This window comes from Mesoplodon mirus, assembly GCF_964341445.2.
Source record: "Mesoplodon mirus genome assembly, chromosome: 3".
Lineage (NCBI taxonomy): Eukaryota > Metazoa > Chordata > Mammalia > Artiodactyla > Ziphiidae > Mesoplodon > Mesoplodon mirus.
In genome coordinates, this window is record NC_138978.1 from 28,121,352 (window position 1) to 28,134,058 (window position 12,707).

Genomic DNA, 12,707 nt, shown 5'->3' on the forward strand with positions numbered 1-12,707 from the left:
AGTATCTTGAAAAGTACAGTGGTACAGTACAACAGCTGGCATACAGGGGCTGGCATTGAGTGAACAGGCAAGAAGAGTTACTGACTGGATGAAGGAGAGGAGGTGGGAGATGGTAGAGCTGAAAGATCGTCAGCAATAAGAGGTGGAGGGCAAGCTGCAATTTCACTCACGCCTGATGTCGATGGCACAGGTTCTGGCTCCTAGCTGGATTCAATTCTATTTACCCTCTTGAAAAACGATCCAGTGATGTCTGGGTAGTAGCTCTTTTTTTCTCATCATAGATGGCACAGTACCGCTGGATTGCATTCTGAACGGCTGCTGCAACCTTCGTGTACCGTCCTACGTTCAGGTGCTGTGCCTCAAAATCTAATAGTGCCTCCTCAAATAAAGAAAATCCCCTTGCCATTTCCTGCATGGTGAAGCTCTTCGGTTCTTCAATTACTTCTTCTTCCTCTGTTTCTCTTCATCCTTTCTCTGGGCCTCCAATTCCATCAGGTCTTCATCAGTAAGCTCCTTGAGTTGCACAGCAACTGTACTGTACAGTAAAGTACACAAAAGCACAACCACTTGTAGAGGATGCACGCACGTGACAATGTACACAGACACATGAACTAACTTATGTGATTGGACATGTGAATGCATGTTCGAATCTTTGAAAGTTCGAAACTTGAAGGTTCATATGCAGGAGATTTATTTTACCTATTTGCTGCTTATTGACATATGTAGGAACATGCCCCAGAAAAGCCAGATCAGAAGTCCTGCTTCAGGTGGGGCTGGGCGGGCAGTCTCTGCTCCCATGGGGCATCCTCAGGCAGGAGTCAGTGTGGGATGACTCCTCAGGGATGACTCTCCGTCCAGCCTACCTGCAGAGTCGCCCGGGGAACTGAGTCATGGCACCAGGGAACTCAAGGGCCCTGCCCTGAGAGGTTCCTATTCTGCTGTCTGTCAAAGGAGCCCCAAATGTCACTCTGGACTGTGATACCTACTCTCTTTCTGACCTTGAGCAGGTTACATCACCTCCCAGGGAGGAAGGAAGAGGCCAGACCAATGGGAACTGGGGGCATTTGGCCTGGGGAAGAGCTACCTTGGGTGACATGAGCCTTGTCTGCAGATGACTGAAGGGCTGTGAGAGGGAAGGGGTTTGTGAGGAGAATGTAGCTCTTCAAGACATTTATTTTTTTTCAAAACTTTAACTTTTCAAAAATTTCAAATCTAAATGATGCCTGGCCCAAACTTCCGAGCACACCTCCCCTCTTTCTGGTTTTTCCCCGTAGGCCATCACTTTGAACACTGTCAGGCATTTCTTCTGCTATTGACCTCAGTATTTCCAGATAACGAGCTTATGATGGTATTTCATGATTTAATGCGTTAAGTATCATATACTTATTTTTTCGTGAGGTTCTTCTATATCTCCTCACTTCTCTTCAGTCTTCCTAATATATTTTATCACAATTTTATTTAAATCAGTTACCAACACTTACTTTATTCTGACTATACAAAATATTGTTTATCATTTTTTGCCTATTATTTTAAAAATTATTGGGTATACCTAGAGTTTCTTTTTGGGTTAAACAGATCAGATGGGATCTCAGTAGTCTGAACACCTACTTTTGTCCTGCAGAGCCCACGGTCAACTGACCACACCAAAGATCCCTGCAGACCTAACCATTCTGATCTCACTGGGGCCCTGCTGTCCACGATGGTAACCATGTTGCCTCTGCGGCCAAGTGCTGTTACTTGACCTGTACTATCCTCCAGGACCTCATTTCATCTTTCCCTTTGAAATAAGAAAGTGCATTTCAATGGCAGAATTTCCATCCTTTATCTCTGGCTTAGAGAGTGATTTTCAAAGAAACTACTACTCCTTTTGCTGATGTGATTCTCAATGCATTTCTCAGTCATTGGAGAAGACATGTTCTCCTGAACCTCTACAGGAAACGTAGTTAAGTGGTGGACGAGGTGCTTGGATGCTCTCCTTAAATCTCTGGATTCCTTCCTCTGTATGAAACCAGGGAATTTATGACATTCAACCTCACTTACCGCAGGCCACCATGGAGTTCATGTTTAGCTAATCAACCAAGCAGACCACTCCCGGAGGTCTGAGCGTGCACCTAGATGGTGACTGCAGGTAAGTGAACCATATGGATAAACTGGTCTGATCTAAAGTTATGTTCCTCCCTTCTGGGTCTAACACCCTCAGTGTCCATTCCCACACAGATTCTACAAGTTTTTGTTAATGTAAATTGATTAAACCTTTAGATTATTTTGGTATGGCAGTGTTCTCCTCTAGGGTTTGACATTACTGGGGTGCCCTTGGGGTGTGCTGTTAAAGAATTTGAAGCAATGAGGGGTGGGGGGGTGCATGAAGAGATTACTGTCACTTACAACCCTCCTGCAAGGTCATAACAGGGACCTTTAGAGAGCCAGAAACAGCCTCATCAGTGCCAGGAAAAGGGTTAGCTGTGCTGACAAGGGAGGCTTGACATATTCTGTGGGTTTGAAGCACTTTGAGACATCGAAAGCTCCACATACGTCTTTATTACAATTCTTAGGATGCATGTTTTCTCAGTCAATCCTTCAACTTTCATATGTCACCAGAGGCCTGATATAGCTATGAAAATTTGAATCTTAAGTGTACAGATGAATGAATGTATATACACAATATATACATGAATATATACGTATGTGTATATGCATATATAAAAAGGTGAATATATATGCCGATGATCCCCCGCTTGTGAGGGTTTGACTTAAAATTTTTTGACTTTATGGTGGTGTGAAAGTGGTACACATTCAGTAGAAACCATATTTTGGATTTTGAATTTTGATCTTTTTCTGGACTAGCATATTTGGTTCCGTACTCTCTTGTGATGCTGTGTGGCAGCAACTGCAGGGACCGCAGCTCCCTCCCACGAGGTCACCAGGATAAACAGCTGATACATTTACAACCATTCTGTACCCACACAACCATTCTGTTTTTCACTTTCAGTGCAGTTCTCAATACATTACATGAGGTATTCAACACTTTATTATAAAATAGGCTTTGTGCTAGATGATTTTGCCCAACTGTAGAATAATGTCAGTGTTCTGAGCATGTTGAAGGTAGGCTGGGCTAAGCTATGATGTTCAGTAGCTGAGTGTATTAGATGCATTTTCAACTTAAGATATTTTCTACTTGTAATGGGTTTATTGGGACATAACCCCATGGTTAGTAGGGGAGGATCTGTAAGTATATTCTGTATTACCACTGGTAGAACCAGATATAAGATATAGGACATTTCCAGGAACCCAGAAGGCTCACTCACACTCCCTCCCTGCCAGTAGCCTCCTACCCAGAGGAAATGACTCTTCTGACTACTGTCAGAGTAGATTAATTTTACTTGTTTTTGAACTTCATATAAATAAAATCATGAAGTATGTATGTATTGTTATTTTGGGTCTGTCTTTTTTTTTTCTCTACATATGTCTGTGAGATTCACTCATGGTTTTACTATTAGCATTAGTTTGTTCCTTTTCATTGCTGTGTAGTATTCCATGAGATATATATGAATTTATTTGTCAGTTCTATGATTGATTGACTTTTAGATTGTTGCCAGTTTGACGATATTATAAACTTGCTATGATTTTGTACACGTCTTTTGGTGGACATATTTCAGTTGAGTATTTCTTATTTCTTTTGAGTGTATACTCAGAAATGGAATTGCTGAGTCATAGGATGGGTGTATGTTTAACTTTAGTAGATGTGTGTATGTGTGCGTGCGTGCGCGCACGTGAGGTAAGGCTATAAATTTAACTGATGTTGTGATATGGCAACTTGCATTCTCAAACTTTTATTTCCTTTATTGGCTCATTCATCTCTTCAGCAGCAAGAGATGAGAGATTCTTTACAGTTTAGTCATAGAAAGTTCCTGATTCTCTGGCCATGTCTTGTGCCAATAAATTATGCCTCTGAGCTTGCCATATTATTTCCCTAAATTCTCTAGGACAGGCAGAAGTTTCTCCACCCCAAATACTGGTATTCCTTCTGCCTTTTGTGCCATTTTATGGCACTAGACATTTGGTCCCTAAAGCCTTACTTTTCAATGGGAACTTCATTCCAACTGACAGCAGGCAACAATTTAATTAACCACTGCTTCACCATCACACACCATGGCAGTGGCTAGAGTCACTTTTGTAATACTAGCCAGTCCTCATTGCCTTCAGATCAACCTGATAGAGCCCAGGTCATGCTTTCACACATCCTGGCTGCAAGCAAACTTGGCAAAGTTGGTTTCTTGCTTCCACATTGGAGAGACGGGACTTCCAGGAGGGGTGTTCAGAGATGCCGGGCATCCACAAGACACGACAAATATCCCCTATAGGGTCCATATTTAATTTTTAAGACAAAAGGTTTAAGGTCTCTGGTTTAGATGATCTCTAAGGCCCTTATCTTATTATCATTATTGTTAACTACAGTTTAAGTACTTAACCAGTGTCATGAAAGCACTAAACTATGGGCTTTCCATGCATTACCTCATTTACTCTCCATGGTCCTATTAAGTAGATTTTATTATTATCCTGCCTCTCCCTGCCTTGGTTTCATCACCTTAAAATGGGGATAATAACTATAATTACATCCGTAAGATTTTGTGAGTATTGAATGAGTTGATACCTGGCAGGGTGTGTGGTAGTAAGCACTTGATAAATAATTATATTATCTTCACCTCCCCCATCATCATCATCTCCATTGGGCACATTAAATTCTATGTGTTTAATCACTGAATTATGCTGCCTTTTCATTCCCGGGAACAGAGCCTCTGAGGTCAACAGAACTGGGTTCAAATTCCTGCTCTGTCTTACCAACTGTATGACTCTGAGCAAGTCTCTTCATCTTTTAGTCTAAATACAATGGGAATACTAAGTCCTCCTCTCTGGTCTCTGGTTGTCTACATATCCATCGTTCCCACAAAACTGGGGATAACTTGCAAAAAGAGAGCCTGTTTCCCCATCTTTCTGCTCTTCCTGGGACTGGCATAATTGTTGGATGTTGGTGAGTCATTCCAGCCATGCTTCAAAGAGACTCAGGACACAAGCCCGACCAGGCAGGCTGAATGAGGTGGAGGCTCAGTTTGGAGAGGGGTCCTTGGTGCTGGGTGCTGTGTTAGTCATGATGTCTCTCTGATCAATCCTGCACTCATCCCCAAGCTAGGAGCCAACATATGGAACTTAGTCGAAGCCCCGGGGAAGACCTAGTGCTGACACATTCTGCTGTCTGTCGTAGGAGCTCTGGGTAGACGGGCTGGTCCCCCAACTCACCATGTGATCTCTCAGCCTCTGTGTTATCTGTGGTGAATCTCTCTGGAACTTTGCTTCTGCACTGGGAAAACCGCAGAGTTATATTAGATGGAAATCAGAGGGAGTTTTTGACCCAGAAAAGGACAGACTCAGGGACATATTGATACAAATTTCAGGTCACTGAAGGGGTTCTGTGGGGGCCTGAAAGGGAGGAGGCAGGACCTATAAGAGTCACCCAGGGGCTTCCCTGGTGGCGCAGTGGTTAAGAATCTGCCTGCCAATGCAGGGGACACAGGTTCAAGCCCTGGTGTGGGAAGATCCCACATGCCGTGGAGCAACTAAGCCCGTGCATCACAACTACTGAGCCTGTGCTCTAGAACCTGCGAGCCACAACTACTGAGCCTGTGTGCTGCAACTACTGAAGCCTGCGTGCCTAGAGCCCGTGCTCCACAACAAGAGAAGCTACCGCAATGAGGAGCCCGCACAGCACAACGAAGAGTAGCCCTCGCTCACTGCAACTAGAGAAAGCCTGCGTGCAGCAACGGAGACCCAACACAGCCAAAAATAAAAAATAAAATAAAATAAAATAAAAAAGAGTCAACCAGGAAGAGACAGAGTTTAAAGAAAGACCTCATCATCAATCAGAGCTGTTCAAGAATAGGGCTGGCTGCCTCAGGAAGTGGGGTGAGCTCCCTGTCCCTGGGGTGTATGCAAGCAACCTAGTGGGATGATGACCTATTTAGGAAGTTGAAAAGAGGATTTATATACCGAGAGACAGGGAGGTTTGACCACATATCTTTTCAGGTCTAAGATGTTTGGTTTAGAGATTCTGACAATCTAAGAGTGTGTGCATTTAAGAATCTACCTTGTAGGTGTTTCTTATCATACCCTTTCCATGGGTGAGAATCCTGACGCTTAGAGTAGATAAATTGCTTTCTAGGTTTCTAGATTTGATTCAAACTCAGACTGGCAGGTTTGCAAGATCTATGTTCTGTCTGTTTTACTCAGGGCTGGACTGAGAGCCACTTTGTAGGTTAGTAATATTGTGGTGTCTCTTTAAGCGAATATTCTTTTTTTTTTAATGGTGCTAATTTTTCTAACTTTCTTTAAATAGATTTTTATTGGAATATAATTGCTTCACAATACTGTATTAGTTTCTGCTGTACAACAAAGTGAATCAGCCATATGCATACATATATCCCCATATCCCCTCCCTCTTGAGCCTCCCTCCCATCCTCCCTATCCCACCCCTCTAGGTCATCACAAAGCTCTGAGCTGATCTCCCTGTGCTATGCTGCTGCTTCCCACTACCTAACTATTCTACATTTGGTAGTGTATATATGTCGATGTTACTCGCCCCAGCTTCCCCCTCCCCACCCCATGTCCTCAAGTCCATTCTCTATGTCTACGTCTTTATTCCTGCCCTGCCACTAGGTTCATCAGTACCATTTTTTTTAGATTCCATATATGTGTGTTAGCATACCGTATTTGTTTTTCTCTTTCTGACTTACTTCACTCTGTAGGACAGACTCTAGGTCCATCCACCTCACCACAAATAACTCAATTTTGTTTCTTTTTATGGCTGAGTAATATTCCATTGTATATATGTGCCACATCTTCTTTATCCATTCATCTGTGATGGACATGTAGGTTGGTTCCATGTCCTGGCTATTGTAAATAGTGCTGCAGTGAGCATTGTGGTATATGTCTCTTTTTGAATTATGGTTTTCTCAGGGTATATGGTCAGTTAGTGGGATTGCTGGGTCTTATGGTAGTTCTATTTTTAGTTTTTTAAGGAGCCTCCATACTGTTCTCCATAGTGGTTGTATCAATTTACATTCCCACCAACAGTGCAGGAGGGTTCCTTTTTCACCACATCCCTTCCAGCATTTATTGTTTCTAGATGTTTTAATAATGGCCATTCTGACCAGTGTGAGGTGATACCTCATTGTAGTTTTGATTTGCATTTCTCTAATAATTAGTGATATTGAGTGTCTTTTCATGTGCTTCTTGGCCATCTGTATATCTTCTTTGGTGAAATGTCTATTTAGGTCTTCTGCCGATTTTTTAATTGAATTGTTTGTTTTTTTGATGTTGAACTCCATGAGCTGTTTATATATTTTGGAGATTAATCTTTTGTCCGTTGTTTCATTTGCATATATTTTCTCCCATTCTAAGGGTTGTCTTTTCGACTTGTTTATGGTTTCCTTTGCTGTGCAAAAGCTTTGAAGTTTCATTAGGTCCCATTTGTTTATTTTTGTTTTTGTTTCCATTACTCTAGGAGGTGGGTCAAAAATGATCTTGCTGTGGTTTATGTCAAAGAGTGTTTTTCCTGTGTTTTCCTCTAAGAGTTATAGTGTCTGGTCTTACATTTATGTCTTTAATCCATTTGGAGTTTATCTTTGTGTATGGTGTTAGGGAGTGTCCTAATTTCATTCTTTTATGTGTAGCTGTCCAGTTTTCCCTCTCCCTTCAATAAGCGCCACTTATTGAAGAGGCTATCTTTTCTCCATTGTATGTTCTTGCCTCCTTTGTCAAAGATAAGGTGCATGGTTTATCTCTGGGCTTTCTATCCTGTACCATTGATCTATATTTCTGTTTTTGTGCCAGTACCATACTGTCTTGATTACTGTAGCTTTGTAGTATAGTTTGAAGTCGGGGAGCCTGATTCCTCCAGCTCCGTTTTTCTTTCTCAAGATTGCTTTGGCTATTCAGGGTCTTTTGTGTTTCCATACAAATTGTAAAATATTTTGTTCTAATTCTTTGAAGGATGCCATTGGTAGTTTGATAGGGATTACATTGAATCTGTAGATTGCTTTGGGTAGTATAGTCATTTTCAAAATATTGATTCTTCCAATCCAAGAACATGGTATGAATATTCTTTTTTAAAATATTTTGAGATATTCACATACCACACATTTCACCCATTTAAAGTGTACAATTCTCTGTTGTTGTTTTTTTTTTTGTATCTTCACGGTGTTGTGCAACCATTGCCACAATCTAATGTTTAAATGTTCTTGTCACCCCAGAAAGAAATCCTGTATACATTAACAGTCTCTCCCCATATCTAAGAAACCATTGCCTAATCCAAGGTCATGAATATACTCCCATCTTGTCTTCTAAGAGTTTTATAGTTTTAGCTCTTATATTTGGGTCTTTCATCCATTTTGAGTTAACATTTATGTATGGTATGAAGTAGCAGTCCAATTCATTCTTTTACATGTGGATACCCCGTGGTTCCAGCATTAAATAAATGTCCCTTAAATATTTGTTTAACATTCATTCAGAGGAAGTTGTACAGAGAGAGGGTAGAAGTATGGGCCTGCTGGTAACAGAGGGCCCTGCTGGTGACCCCACCTCTCCCTTCTGTCTTAAGCAATTCAGCTCTGCCCAAACTTGCAGTCTTTCTTGCAAAGCAAAAGCCCTGCAGTTTACCACACCCATCTGCTCCTGAAGCCAGTGTGATTATGAGAAGTGGTTACATGAGTGTCACCTCACCCCATGTGACCTACCAAAGTTTGACTTCCAATCTCTTACTGAGTTTTGGTGACACTCAGTTTTCTTCTCTCCCTTCATTTCCTGGGTGTTTTGGTGCCTCAGCAGCTGAGCTGACCCACTCTTGAATTAACCCTGAACAAATGATTCCTGTAAGCAAAAGAAAGCATGATTTGAACGTGTGATGGAAGAGTGTTCCCAGCAAAAGGAACACACAAGCCAAGAAAGCAAGCACTGCAGCTCTGGAGAGAGAGCGCAGACATCACCAGGGTGGCGTGTATAGCTGGCGAGGCTGGGAAATGGACAAGGAGCATCCCTCGGGGTTGTGCATTTAGGAAGAAAGGGGGAGCTGGTACAGAACTGAAATCCTCTCCATCTGCAAGTGTCTAGCTCGCTCGAGATCAGGTCTGGATTTGAGATCATCTTATTAGAAGGGTTCTTTGTATGCTGGATGCCACATTTTGCACCCCCCTCCCCATTTTCACATCTGTAATATCAGGCTTACTTGACTTGTATTATACATTGACTTTGAAGCCCAGCAAATTCCCACCTCCTTTCTTCCACCGCTACATTCCTTTCTACTCCTGGGGCCCAAGCTTGTTCCCACCTCTGAGCCTTTGCACCAGCAGTTACCAACACCTAGAATGCTCTGCCCAGTATTGGCCTGGCTGGCACTTTCTCACCCTCGAGGGCTCAGGTAAATGTCTCTACCTGTAAGGAGCCTCCTACCACCTGTGATCATCCTGGGTCTGCTTGCCCCCCTCCCCATCCATTCTCTGTCCCTCCCTGACTCTGTCCCAACTCCCAAAGGGCTGGCTTCTGGCAGGGGTCAGCCACTGGGGGGCACTGTCATGAGGCTGGGAGGCCATGGGAGAAACCAGGCTGTGTCTCCTCCACCTCTCTGTCCCAGGTAGCTTCCTAGGCAGTGACTGTGCCTCCATGGTTCCAACTTCCACAAAGTGACCTCCGACTCCGGTTTGGGGAACATCACTTTTGCCTTTGCCCCTCCAGTCCAGGCATGGGAATAACTTCCTGCCAGGATCCAGTTTGCTTCACTGTTCCCTGTTTGGCCCTCAAGTGCTCCATCACCTGTGGAAACAATCCTCTGCATAAAATTGTCTCTGTTGTGAATAGCTGAAGTGGCTTTAGTTTCCTGCTTCCTAACTGATCTGCCTCCAAGCTAAATTGTGTCCCCAACTGTCTTCTTGAGTTCAAGGGACACAAGGCCTTCCTCCTCAAGCTGCTTCAGGGGTAGGACTGAGGGCCCAGGTTCTGTATCCCTGAGATCCTCAGTACTTCCGCCACCCAGGTCTGGGCTGAGCAGCAGTCAAGAGAGGCCCAGGGACCACACAGGTGGGCCCAGCCTGAAGGAGGAGGGGCTGCCTGGGCTGGCGGAGGCAGTTGGGAGAGACAAGCAGGTGACAGAGTGAACCCTGGCAGCCTGCATGGGAAGGTAGAGAGACAAGGAGATGAGGGGCCCAGGTGGTGGGTGGGAAGGGCGTGGGAGGAGGGGGATGTGGCCCAGCCCCATGGCCTGATGGGATGTGATCGACTTTCCCATTTAGAGAGATTTTCAAAGAAATATTTAAACCCACAGAGAAAGGCAAGAATCTGCACATAAGCAGAGGCCAATACATCCTCCAGGGCAGTGGACCCGGAACCAGAACCCACCCAGGATCTGCAGCGTGCGGAGGTGGCCTGAAGGCCAAGTCCACCACCAGCTCGCCAGGGGAGTTTTGGCCCTTTTCTCCTTCTGGTCTCTAAGCTTTCCCACGTACAGGATGGGAGAAGAGGTGGAGAAGGAGCCTATGTCCCTTCTGGTTCTGACAGGGCTCTGATGGTCACACATTAGCAGGAGTCTGAGCTTCACCCACGTACCTGTCACTGTGGGCAGAGCAGGGGTAGGAGAGTTACCATGGCTTGTGGGGGAACAGTTTCCGGTTGGGCTCCACTGCTTCCCGGAGATCTGGTCGGGGCCAGCTCTATCCATATGGATTTGCCTAGAGCCGAGAAGTTGGGGTCAGGCACATGGCCTCACAGGTCTCAGTGCAGGGCAAGGTGGCAGCTGTCCTCACCCCAGGCTGGCGACACCCCGCATGTTGGGTAGGCAACACACCAGGAGCGTCTTGTCCAGCATTAATCCAGGTACTGAGCTCGTCCTGGTGCTGAGGTTGCAACCCCATGGGGGTCCCCCATCCGACACAGATTTGCTTTGTCCAGTGTCCCACAGATGTGTAGCTGGCTCTGGGTGGAATTTGTCTCATAAGCTGCTATGAAGACTCCATGACTGACCCACATAAAGTACTCAGAGTAATGCCTGACACTTATTTAGGGCTTAGTAATATTGGCCATTCTTGTTGCTATTATCATGATTACTGGTATATGCTGGCACTTGGCTAAACTCTTTTCATCTCATTTAATCCTCACGACCACCTGCTGGTTTATCGCCATCTTGAGGCCCCCAGAGGTGAGGTCATCTGCCCAAGAACTTACAGCATCTAAGAAGCAGGGCTAGAAGTCTGTTCCAGCTGAATCAGTCTGGGGTGAGAGTAGGTGGGGGTCTCTGTAAAAGCCTGGACTTTACTATCTTGTTTGGAATCACAGATGGGATTAATGAGGCTCTAGAAGTTAAGGGATTTGTCCTGGTCCTGCAGCAAGTTCCTCCCTCCAATCCAGGCTCTACCTGTTGCCCCTTCCTAGATGTTTAAGCTCCCGGAGCCTAAGGGGGATGGGAGGCAGGGGGCATTGACCCCTGGTGGGAGGGAAAAGGGTTGGAGGCCGCAAGTGAGCAGAAGGCCAGGCAGGGCTGGCAGAAAAGAAGAGTCAGGGCAGGAGCCGGCTCCTTGCTGAACTGCCTTCCTGGAATGGCAAGGAGGCTCTGGTCACAGCACAGAGGTGGGGTGTGAGCCTGCAGGAAGTGACGGCTGACATCCTAGAGGGTGGGCGGCCCCAAGGTGATGACTTCAGCCTGGGAGAGACAAGAGGTCACAGAGACCTCAGCAGCCCACATGGAGAGGGAGGGCGGGCCCAGGGAGGAGGGACGTGACTGGACACTGAGTGATGCAGATAGGCTCACTTTTCCGTTTGGAAAAACTTCCAGCGAGGTATTTAAATCTGCCGTGGAGGGCAGAGGCGCAGCACCAGGAGAGACCAGCTCTTGCTCTGAGGCAGTGGAACCGGCCCGTGATTAGAGTCTGAGGTCCTGATTCTACCCCCCTCCAGGTTTGCTGAGTCTTCCGGAGACCTCTGGGCCCCTCAGTGTTTCCATCTGTGAAGTGGGAAGGGTGGACGCCGGTTCCCAGGGTCCCTCTACTCTGATTGTCTCTGATGTTCACTTATAATTGGAGGCTGACTTCACCTGTGATCCTGTCGTGTGGGTGACAAAGGAGGGTTAGTTCTCGGGGCCTGGGAGGTGTGGGCTGAGCAGGCAGGGCTGGCCAAGGTTTGGAGGGACAGCCTGGGGTGGTATTTGCCCTGGCCCCTGAGATCTGGGCTGAGTTCTGCTCTTCCCATGGGATTTACCCGAAGCCCAGTCGCCACAGATCCTGGCCCCCTGGGTTGTGGCTAGGGAAGCAGGCCACAATAGGCACCAGGTGAGTCTGCGTGTGGCGTGGGGGGCATGGGTGCAGTCCCAGCTGCGGAAGCAGAAGGCCTCTGGCTGCAGGCCACCCTCACTTCGGTCTCAGGGAAGTGTGGCCAGCAGCAGGTCCAGTGGCTGCTCTAGGGAGCCCGTGTGCCAAGCCTAGCTCTGCCACTGGCCATTTGGTGACCTCGATCAAGTCCCTTCGTCTCTCTGGGCCTCTCATCCCTGTGCGTAGAATGGGGACCTTGGACCTAGATCATCTCCTGGGCCCTGGCTCTGAGCTCTACAATCTGAAGATCCTGGATTCTGCACTTATCTTTTCTGGTCTCAGTTTTCTCATCTGTGAATGGGAACA

General features: G+C 45.8%; 1 pseudogene across 1 annotated transcript in view; it reads right to left on the minus strand.

The window, feature by feature from the left end:
- Positions 1 to 12,707, minus strand: part of LOC309799101 (methylosome protein WDR77-like) — a 460,959-nt pseudogene that overhangs the window by 71,045 nt on the left and 377,207 nt on the right. The window lies entirely within an intron of this gene.